At 38.1% G+C, this 12,330-nt stretch overlaps 1 long non-coding RNA gene across 1 annotated transcript in view; it reads right to left on the reverse strand.

Moving 5' to 3' along the window:
• Positions 1–701: 701 nt before the first annotated feature.
• The window catches only part of LOC103354276 (uncharacterized), a 45,518-nt gene continuing 33,889 nt past the window's right edge, over positions 702–12,330 (reverse strand). Inside the window, exons 4-5 of the long non-coding RNA XR_520039.1 lie at positions 9,623–9,666; positions 702–983 (exon numbers count right to left, since the gene is read on the reverse strand). This is a non-coding gene — a long non-coding RNA (uncharacterized LOC103354276). The remainder of the gene's footprint in view (positions 984–9,622; positions 9,667–12,330) is intronic.

The following is a 12,330-nucleotide window of genomic DNA, read 5'->3' on the forward strand; positions in this document are numbered from 1 at the left end:
GGGACAAGTTGAAAAAAAAAAAAAAAAAAAAAAAAGGCAAAGATGTGAGAGCACTCTAATCTCTTCCCAGGGTGAAGCAGTGAGTGCTGCAGTCTGAGCTTCAGTCAAGCAAGAAGACAGTAAGTCACCTCACACAGAGTCCATCTGCTGCCCACCTAGTCATCGCTCACTTACAATTTCACAGGAAAGAAAAGCAGGAACAATACCTGCAGCTTTGGTGCATCTTGATAATTTTTGTATATACCATGTCAGATTATTGGTGGTCATGATTTCTGGGGATATCCAGCAAAGCCACAGAGACCAGTCAGCAAAATGTCACCTGCTACTTGATTGTTGAGATTTTCACTTTTTAACAAAAGCTGAACATCATGCCTAAGCTTCCCCTAATCATAACACTGGTGCATCAAGGAGCGTGTACTGTTAATTTCTGTCAGTATTACTGTATACAAAGAAGGCATCAAAGCAGCCAGAGGGGTCATTGTAACATTTTATTACATCTGTGGACCATACAACACCGGTCCAGCAAAGTATCTGTTGTGCTGTAGCAGTTCCTGTCAATTGAAAAATAGATATTTTACATATAGATGCAAATTTAAACTGCATCACCTAAAAAATTGTTCTCATACTGAGAAATCAGAGCAGACTTGTGCCTGTTATAATATAATCTAGAGCTTCTTTGCAACAGTTTCAACACACAGAGGCAGGCTTTTGAATGCATTTTGGTTAGTCAAACTGAACCAACCTATTAAAAAGTTAAGCATAACACAGCTAATACCATGTGTAATGACTGGAAGACGGATTTGATGCAGCAGAACAAAAATTGGCTATATTTAAAATGTGATGTTTTGTTGCCTTTGAAACCTGGACTGGTTTATTTTGTACTATGAAAGGTTCTCATATCTTTGATCTTTCTTGCTGTGCGTGACGGTAGTTTGACTCTTGTCAGTGCTCTGAGTTCAGACGTGGTGCTGAATGGACAGCTCCTGTAGAGAAGAGTCAAACAGTCAGTGAGCAGTTTCTTCTCACTGACGCCACCTGCTGGACACATTGCAGCAAGTGCTACTGTGGCAAAATATTTGTTATGTTCAAACACTTACGACGGTGCTCCCTCTGGCATCAGGGAAATTGATTTACTCTGATGTAAAAGTAAATAGACTTGCATTTCCTAAATTCATGCTCCGCTCAATGTGACCAACAACACACAATTTTCAGGTGGTTTTGTCTTTAAAGGTTGTCTAAGGAAAAGATGAAAAGAATTGACATTTGAGCTCAGACATCACCGAATGAGTCATGCCATGACAGATAGTAGTCATTTGTTAATCAGCTTCTTTTTTAGCATTCCTTGAACCCTAATCTGGCCCAGAGATTTTTCATTTATTTCTAAGAATAGCATTGGCAGATAATCTGGATTAATCCCTCTACACTGCTTTGTGCGATTGGATGGCGTGGTGAGCTTGACTCTCCCATTCAGTCTGGTGGGCGTTTCTTATTTTGTAACACAGCATGGACTACATTTGTACTGTTTTCCTTCAACATGGACAACCCCTATAGATTTATTTTTACTATCTGGTCAGAGAGGAAAATGGGTGATCATGTGACTGCCTGGCAGTTTATGTATTGATGAACTGACCATGCTGGATAATCTGAGTTGTCAAGGTCACAGTGCAGAGAGAAAGAGCATGCATTCACAACACACACACATGCGCACACACACAGAGACACAGACACAGACACAGACACACACGCACGCACACACACACACACACACCTACACACACACACACACGCACACACACACCTACACACACACACACACAAATTAAATATTCATAAATAATAATGACCTTCCTTTATAGTGTACCTTCAATAATCAGTGTTACAAAGTACTTCACACAGAACAGCAAATTAAAACAGACAAATCATAAAACCAGTACACTTGAAGGCTCACAATCCAGAAAAAAACTGAATGGCTGTAAAAGAAGCCACTGACAGCAATCTACAGCTCAAAGGGTACTAAATGGTCATAATTATACTGGGGAGGGCTGTCATACAGTAAAGGCAATTCATTTTATCTATGTGTACAGTACAAATAACTTGTAGTTTACCATACAATGAGATTTAAAATGACTCAACTTTACATGAACTAGTTTTAATAGTTCTATCTGTCTGATGTTGTGCAGCACTTCAGTCAGTATTTTGTCTTTAAATATTTTATTAACACTATTCAGCCACAATGTTAAAATCCACCTGCTTGATATTGTGTAAGTCTCTCCAGTGCTGCCAAAACATCTCTGACGCATCAGGGTAAGGGTACATGGGTGTATGTTAGTAGCGGATCATTTGAATCCTGTGGGTTGCAGGTTGGGGGCCTCCGTGAATTGTACCAAAAATACTCAATGAGATCAGAATCTCGGGTACCATTGTCACTGGGGTGTGCTTACACTGCAAAAAATGTTTAGGTTGATGGTACCAGTCAAAAGTAAAGTCACCACGAATGTTGGGACCCAAGGTTTCCCAGCACAACATTGTATTACTACAAGATCAACGTTAATCACTTCACCTGTCAGTGGTTTTATGTCGTGGCTGATCGGTGTAGATAAACCCACTTGACTTGACAATAAGGTCTTCAAATCAATTTAAAACATAATGAGGACCTGTGTCAAGAGGTTTAAACAAGAGTGATGTGATCGCTGCTCTTGGTTCTTATTTTTAATATAGAATGAGGGCATGACAAGCATGAGATGAGACAGACATCAAGTGACTTATATCGAGCTTAATCAGGAGAGCGAATCAAACCATCAACTACAGGCCACACATTTTTGATGTTTCTGAATGGAAACGAGGTGTGAATTTAGGACAGATGGCATAGTGAAACGGGTTGACATGAACGATAAACACAGACAACGGATAAGTCAGGAACACAGACATTGTCTCACAGTGAGAATAAGGCTAAACAGATGCAAACATGGGACAACACCACACAACAGACACCGGCTCAGTAGGAGGCCTGAGTAAATTTACTATTATGCTGAAAATCCACAAGCAGCAGGCATCACACTGAGGACAGAAGAGATACTTTGCAGATAGCCAACATTGACAAAAACATAAAAGCAGTGCAGGGAGGGAGAGTGAAAGACAGAATGAGACAGCGATGGTAAAATACATAATGTGCTCGACAGAAAAAATGAGCAGCGCTGCGAGGGATGGATATCATGTTCAATATTAGGTTGACCCAAAAAGTGATAAAGTGAGATACAGATGGCCTTCTCCGCGCCTGTCACGTGTGCTATGAATAAAAGAACAATGTAGAGCACGTGCTGACATTAAAGCACTCATTTAAAAAAGCCTTACACTTCCTGTTTCTGCTGCAGCAAGCAGGATGAAAATAGACCAATGTTTTTTTTCCCCCCAACAAACCTCTATCGCACACATCCATAATTACTAAACAAAGCAGAGAAAGAAGGAGGACAAGAGAGAAGGAGGGAGGTGGTGGAAAAATGGCGTTTGGGATTATCCCCATTAATTTAAACCATACTGCAGGTGTATGCTTCAGCTACAACAGACAAGAAAATACAGTAAAATGGTAGTTTGTTGCTGGTTAAGTAACACCTTTGTAATTATGATCTAAATCTAGTTTATATTTATAACTGGTCAGCACAATGGGATGAAAAAAATACCTGTCACAGCTAACTGACTTGTAGAAATTATGTAGTTAGTTGGTTACAGTGTTTAAGTAACAGGGAGAGGTTGTTATTTGCAGTTTCATCACCGACTCATAGCAGGTTAAATACTCAGGCTTTATTATTAATTCACGCAAAAATAGCTTGACACACACACACACCGTCTGTCCTCCACTGTTTCCATTTTTTATGGATACTATGGCCAAATTTTAAAAAAATAAATAAAAAAATCTTGCAAAAACAGTACAAGTCTGAGCAGCAAGGTTGCCACAAAAACTAGTTATTGTAACATTCAAAAACTGTAAAAACAGCTGAAAATAATGACAAATACTTATATTTGTCTAGCATATGAAAAGACCACAAAACAGTCACATATCGTAAAAAATGAATTCCATTTTTGAAAAAATATAGTGGCTGGATGTTACAACAGTTATATTATTTAGCATTTTTTAATCCTTAACAAACTTAATTTATCTTCAAATATCTGCAAAATAATGATATTTTTGGCAGATTTTAATGTAGTGAAGAGAGTTTAATTTTATGGTCAAACATTGCAAAGCAACAAATGACTGCTTGTAAAAATACACATTTGTGATATGGACGTTATTTACAGTTTGGCCTGTATTTATTTATTTATTTATTAAAGTTAACAGATAAAGAATAAAATAATACTTTTATGCTGTGATTTTACTATATACTACACATAGGAATGTATGATACACCATGATATAGGCTGACATCTGTGTTTATACTTAAACTGTCAAACAGTGAGAGAGCACAAAAGCCCAAGCCCTGTAGTGGGCCCCACATCCTTTTAAATTTTATATTATATTTTATATTATATTTTTACACCTTTATGAATAACTACATCTACAAATATAAATCCATTCAACTGTAGCGGTTATTAGTGTTATCAATAATGATGTGTTTTAAATGCATTTAAAAACTCAGAATCTTAGATCTCAGCATATTTCAGCTCTCTTCCCTCAGCATACTGTAATTCATGTGTGAAGTTTTCAATATTTCTGTCACGGTTTTATAGGTTTTCTTTATACACTGAGCATAAGACAAAGGTATGACTGTGGTCCCTTTGCTAGGAAAGAATCACTGTATTATATATTTTTTAAAAAACAACAAAAAAAAACACATATAAAACCTCACTGGAGTTGTGTTTTATTTTCTTATTTGTAGAAAAATAAATTGGTTTCTGAAGTGCTAGCCTGAAGAGTTAAAAGTGAGGAAGTCTCATACAGTGAGAAAACTTCACAAACCTAGAAATGCACAATCCATAGACAAACAAGACAGACATCAGTCTGAAACTGATTGACTGTTCTTAATTTTAATTAATCACTCAATTTGTGTCATTAAATTTATCTCATGCTGCTGAAGGTTAATTTCCTTCAACAGACTTGATCGATCAATCAACACTATTTGAAGTTATCACCTGGTACGCAGGGTGCAACATAAACATCTTAAAACTGCATCATATTTTACAATCATTATGATAAAACGTACTTACTGTTGCAAATCTCCTTTCACTGTAAACTAATGATGATACATGAAATGATTTAACAGTTGCTTCATGAGCTCAGTATGTTTGACGTCCTCATTTATCAACATAAGAAGATGGTGATGATGAACCTGCAGCAGATTCACTCTGTGACTGTTTCTTAAACTGAATAGAAGACAAGAATGTATTTACTGGCATGTAATCTATTATAATATTAGCTACTTAGATATGCTACATACCAATTCTAAACTACACTTAAACACTGCTGGAAATTTTGTCTTAGCTGCTCACCCCTTGATAAGCTCGTCTTTAATTTCTCTTTGAGAGCCTGCTAATAAAGTTTAGGTATTTGTATCATAGGGCACACCAAAGAGAAAATGTAGTTAAAATGTTAGGTTCTGAGACAAGTCAAACAAATAACTGCATTCACTTATATTAGGTAAATAATCAAAACAAGGTGCAAATACATAATCAAATGTTTTATACTGTACTTTTTTTCTTTTGAAAGTCAGCTGATATATATATATATATATATATATATATATGTTACACCAGTCTTTACTTACTGCTTTCAAAAACTTTTGTAACAGTAGATAAAGCATTTCAGACAGCAAACTTATATAAACCCAGATAGTGAAAAGATTCATGTCTGTGTTAGTACCTTTGCTCCTACACTAAAGGTTAGCTGGCTGTATGTCTTTAAACTAGAAGGTGACTTTTAAGTTATTAATGGAGCACATTGACTTTAAAAGGGATAACTGACAGGAGAGCTCTGAAATGTTTTTTTTTGACAGGGATCGGGACTGATTTAGTGTCTTTAACATTTAAATAAAAGATTCAACACTAACAAGACACCCTGGATGGCTGCAAACGTGTTGTCATTTAATGAATAGAAAATTGTAATTCATTAGAAGTTATTATTGACTGGTTAATATAAATAGACTAGTAATGACTGTCTCTATTGGCTACCAGCAAAAAGACACAGAAAGTCTTTGTGTATCACCAGTCTAAACTTGGAGCTGGAGCTATTATGCAGCACATCAGTGAGTCATCACATCCATGACCCTGAGCTCAGATACACAGCTGCCCTGTTCAGAAAATGATGTCACGACACAGCAAGATCAGGTTTCGCTGATGTCTCCGGATCTAGTTCATCCAGTGCTGTATGATATACATTTTAGCTGCTACTGTAACACTGCACTGCTGACACTCCTGTCTAAGGACGGAAAGTCAAACAGACCTCATGGGACTCTTTCTAACCACGATGAAATATAAAGTTTCATGAATTAGTTTGTGCTTTCAGTCATATAACTACAATTACATCTTTATTTTTTTTGTTTAAAGTGTTTTTTGGCTGTTTATTTTCTTAAATATATTTTTTGGGCTTTTGCCTTTATTTAGAGCAGTGGAGAGAGACAGGAAAGGGGGGAGAAGAATGAGGGAGAGACCTGCAGCAAAGGGCCATGAGCGGGATTCGAACTCACAACCGCTGCGTCGGGGACTGTAGCCCCTGTTCATGGGTCACCCGCTCAACCAGGTGAGCTATACGGGCGCCCGTGGCTGTTTATTTTCAATGCCAAAAACCCTTTCAATATCATTGATACTTTTTTTTTTTTTTTAAACATTCCTGATTACATAACTATACGATGCCAGCTAAGTCGTCACACAATTACGAAATAGTTCCACATGACCTCACCATCAGTGAGCGTGAGATATACCGTGATGTTGAAGGCAACATGGTCAGATGTGCTGTCGCCGAGGGGGTTTTCCTTCGTTGGTAACAGTCAAACACAGACATGAAAAAAAAATAACCCCATCTGTGTCCTCATGCTCTTTCCTTAGAGGAACCTGAAGCTAAACATATGCTTAACCTTTATTTAAGCTGGCAAGTTTATTAAAACAAAGCAGCTGCATGAATAATGCTGTATAAATTATGTCCATGTCCATGCATCAGTGGTATTTCAGCGGCACCGACTTGCACAACACTTCTGTACTCTGAAGTAAAAGCTTGAAGGTTGAGTGAGGAAAGCTATTTTTGTATTAAAGGACTCTGTGCTGTGGAGCAGTGACGAGATAAGGGATTGGGTGGAGAGATATTGACTGACCCCTTCCATCTAGTCAGTCAGGGCTGTTGCCACAGAGACGACCCTGCCGCCATCGAAGTCAAGAGCAGTCCGGCCCGCTGCTTCAAGGCCACAAGAGGACCTTCTGCACAGACATTCAGATATAGGCAGGGAAACACAAGGCCCACTCAAACTGCCTTTACATTTGCTTACTGGTTGCTATGCCATTGCCACCCACAAGGCCTTCAAGAACAGCACTTGAGCTATTTTGAGCATCACAAATGATCAGCGTCACACATGGTGACAAAGCAGCAGCAAGGCCTCAGACTTTCAAACATCTAAACTTTCCATTGGTGAAAGCCTACAAAGCTGAAGTCTTTTTTCCAGAACAAGCCTACGCAGTGGATGTATGGCTGAAACCTGGATTACATCAACAAGGTCAAATCCTACAGAAATGGAGAAAATCCTCCAATGTCCCCAGACAACAGCAAACCTTCGATTCATTTTACGCAACTCCTCAGGTGGCCCAATAGGGGCTCGGGTTTATGATATTTACCAACTGGACACAAATGCACAACATTGGGCCATTAGATCCTTCATCTTTAAACCAATCCTTAGTGGATAATGCTGATAACACGCTATCAAACTCACCAGTTGCTGATCCTAACCATATGTGTGAGCCTTATTTGGGATTGAGAATATTTTGCCATCCTTCACGGGAAAAGCTAACTTTAGGAGTGCATAATAGAATTCCATAGTCAGTGATTTAAAAATGAGATCCATCAATGTAAATGTAAAGAAAACAGTTTAAAATAAAATGTGTAATGTGTGTTTCTAATGCATTCTTCAGCACAAGGCTTCTCAGGGAATAAGCTACATGCGCATTCTACTAGATGAGCCTTGATGATCATTTACAAGTCGGCTTTCTTTCTCTGAAAATCATCAAAAAATGAGAAAGCATCACATTGTTCAGACAAGTGAACCACGATGACAGTTCGCTTAGCCATACGTCAATTTAGACAAAGACGGATACATTTTTACGCCGCATTTCTGCATTTGAATCACTACACTCGCTAACATTGTCAGCTGGGTTATGAGGGCCAGAATTCTGTCATCAGAAATGTTTGCAGCAAGTGGGGTGTAAAACAAAAGGAGCCACGCATCCTCCTCACGACTCCTTCTGGGGTTCTGACCCCGAGGTTAAGAACACCTTCACTGCAATATAGGAACAAACATCTGAGCTGGGCATGACTCAGTGCCCAATATCACTGCCAAAGTGCTTTGGAGCAAGAAACTGGTTGATAATATCACAGTTTCCTCGCAGGAGGATATGACAACTGTTTGGTTTCAAATCATCCCAGTGAAGGTTAGAAAATTGCAACATGTGAGTTAAATTACAAATCCTAACTATTTCTATACATGAAGTTACATTTGTTGTGTGCACATTTAACAAATAACAAAAATGTGTTACTAGTAATATTTGTGAATAAGCATGTGCATAAAAGCTTTGAAAATATAAGATATAATTGATCAGCAAAAAAAACTTTAGATATATTTTTATTCCTCATTTAACGAGGAACTCCAGCATTGTATCAGGGCAGTGCCACACGTTTGAAAGACACAGACAGACAGACCTATATGTCTTATAATGAACCTCTGGTGAACATTAATTCTTTCAGGCTCTGTTTAGATTTGGTAATATTTGTAGTCTTCGAGCAGACCATCTGAAAACCAGATATATATACGCAGGTTGAGTAAAACTCTTCTTTACTAGTAAAGTGATTACTGATAGTTGATCAACTGAAATTCTAACATCAGTGCTGCGTCCCTCACCTCAGATGGCAGCAGAGTGTTTGACCAGTTTGTCTAGTCTTTCTTTACAGCAAGGCTTTCACCTGCACTTATGTTTTTGACTACATATTGAATCCAGAATAACTACGGTGTCACATAATCCAGTTGAGCTCCTGCAAAGGACAATGCTGACAGTGTTTCAGTAAATGATGCAACAGCAGTTTTGCTCCCGAGTCTCACTCACTGTGAAATCTGAGAATATAAGAAGTGGATGGGAGCTAGAAGCACTTTTTGGGATGTGTTTAGTATTCAGTGTGCCATGCCAAAACAGCTCCCTCTCTTGGTGGGACTGAGTATGGGCTTTTCAGAAGTGATTAATCACGTGCAGGGCTTTCTGTTGACTAAGAAGTTATTTTTATTAAGATTACAGCACAGATGACTATATGCAAAGGATGTAGGAGGGTATGTGTCCCACAGTTTACTGTGTATCTTTGCTTCAATGACATGAAGCATATCTAAGCTGCCGTAGAATGTCACTGCTGTGTGGAGTGTCTTATGCTCGTCGAGTTATAGCCTACCTTTGAGGTTTCCATATCAGTTTCTTCCACTTCTTTTGCTTGGCCTATCAGTGAAGGTAGAGAAAAGTAAATGAGAAGTTTTGGTAGCATCTCTTCTTTGGTTATTCATTCTGTGATTGTCCTGATGACAATGATGACTAACGTCTGCTGAGATTTCCTGGACTAAAGACAAGCAAACACAAAATTATATAGAAATGTACTCTTTGTTATGTTTTATCATGAAAAGGTAGAAAACCCTTTGTGTTGTTTCCTAAAGTGGCTATAGATTACCCTTTCAAAGGTAAGAAAGCACTGTTTGCTTTCATTAGGACCAAAAACTACCCCTTCAGTCATGTCAGTATAGTTACTTAGTGAGCACTCAAATTCAAACTACAAGCCTTAACATGACTGTAGACACGTCCTCATGTTTGCTTTTAGTTTTATTACAATCTAGGATATTTGAAACAAACCAGAATAGTCTGACATTATATTTCACATAAAACTACATGTATATGTGCATTTATGTGTTTTTCTGTGCATGTATAGAGCAATAGATTACTGGGCTTGCAGAGTGCAGTCCTTTCGCTCTACTGCCAGCAGCGATTCAATACAGAGTGCCCACATGTACCATGAATCACTGTGATCATCAGAGGCCCTCAACCACTCCTCCATTTATTCAATCAATTCATTTTTGCTCTGGCACCTGATAATACATTTGCCTCTCCAGTCAGAGCAATTTCTTCCCACTCCTTTACCCCTGAGTGAGCTTCCCAGCAGCTATTGAGAAGTTTCATTTGGCTGTGCATCACCTTCTACAGATCCTTTGCCTGCCACTGAGGTAGTCAAGTTTAATTTTTCCTCACTGAGATAAATTGACTAACTGAGGTATTACCCACTGAGACTAAAGGTCATTTAGCTAATGCCTCTGTATGCTGCTGCTTAATGGAGTCAAAATAAATGCAGTGTCAAAATGCTTCAATATTCACTATGCGATGAGTAAAGAGTGGATATGTAACACTGACCCTGGGTGTTTTCTTCTTTTTCAAATGCCGAGAAATGGAGGAAGCCCTGAGTAAGAATAATCTGTGTCGCCTTTGGAACAGCTAGAGGGGAAATCAATCACATCTGTGATGGAAGAAGGCAGTCCAGAAAAGACAGATTGCAGATTACACTACTTGATTTATAAAACCTGGAAAACAGACTTTCCAGTAAAGGCGGATATGTAAGGAAGGCAAACTGGCACAAAGAACTGAATTTGAGTAAGATCTTCTCAGCCTGTTCTCCCTGTTGTCCTCAGGAAAGAGGTACCGGTCCATCAAGGCTCGCACATCCAGACTCACCAACACGTTCTACTCAAGTGCAATACGGGTACTGAACACACAGTCTACAGTCTGTACTATTTATCACATATATTTATTCTTTATACTATACTATACTATACTATACTATACTATACTATACTATACATATTATAATTCTGTTTTAATTATTATATATGATAGCTGTATTTGTATATATTTTATATATATTATATTACTTTTAACAATTCTTTATTTATATTATTTAAATTTCTCATATATGCACAGTGTTCCTACCTCAACAATGCAATATATTTATTCTACCATTTGGCTAACTGTATATACTTCCCACTGGCTCCTTTTGTAAATACATGTATATATTCTTATTTGTCTTTTTATATTTTTACTTTTATACTTCTGCATCACTGGAGTTGTCTTTTAATTTCATTGTACTTTGTGTATGATGACAATAAAAGCATTCTATTCTATTCTAGTCTATTCTGTTCTTTGGAGTCAACACATCTGCAGAGCTAAACCCCTAGATGGATGTGAGATGTTCCGTTTTTATCAATCTTCTTTTGAACACGGCAAAAAGTGAAACAGATACAACATGCCATCTGATGATACACGTTTCACAATTTTATATGATTTTATAAATCCAACTACTGACTGATTGATAGGTTGCAGATTGATGAAGTAATTGGTACTTACAACTACAGTTTTTGCAACAATTGTGCTATTCATTTTAACTTGGCAGATGGTTCCCCCTTACAACATATTTAAGGTTTATCCCTGCGGATATGCATTGGGGTAAGAGTGCTTATTTGCAGAAAAAATGTAATAAATGTCAGCTTGCTAGGGCGGAGATATAGTAATTTAGCGTGATCAGCAGGATTGATCTGCGGATGAACATATGTGAATTACACCGTGAGTCACCAGAGGCCCTGTGATTAGTCAGCAGTGACGGCCTGCTGAATGCAAACACATGGCCCACTCAGACTGACACAGTATGTTCTGTAAGGTGATGTGAAAACCTGGGTGCATATTATGGTCGATTTTGCAAATTCCACCTTACTCTTGCCCACATAGGGTACTTTAAGTGTCTTAACTTACCACTTCAGCTGCGAATGAATTGAATTAACCGTCAGCTTCATTATCTCACAGACCTCAAAATGTCCCCCCAAACCACCGGTCCATTAATAAGCCTCTATCTTAGGTGCACTCTGGACAAATGTATTTGTATCAACTTCAGCTCCAACTGTGGACAGATGGACAGATCTGTCTCTAAAAATGATCACTGCAAGACAAAGACAGGTCTATACTTAGATTTTATACCATTAAAAGGCATATGTGCATGGCATATCTCCTTGTGGAACTCTACAGTGAGGCAGATGTCCACCCAGCATGAAAACAAGACCTTTCACAAAAACA

This window comes from Stegastes partitus, unplaced genomic scaffold, assembly GCF_000690725.1.
Source record: "Stegastes partitus isolate 25-593 unplaced genomic scaffold, Stegastes_partitus-1.0.2 Scaffold102, whole genome shotgun sequence".
NCBI lineage: Eukaryota > Metazoa > Chordata > Actinopteri > Pomacentridae > Stegastes > Stegastes partitus.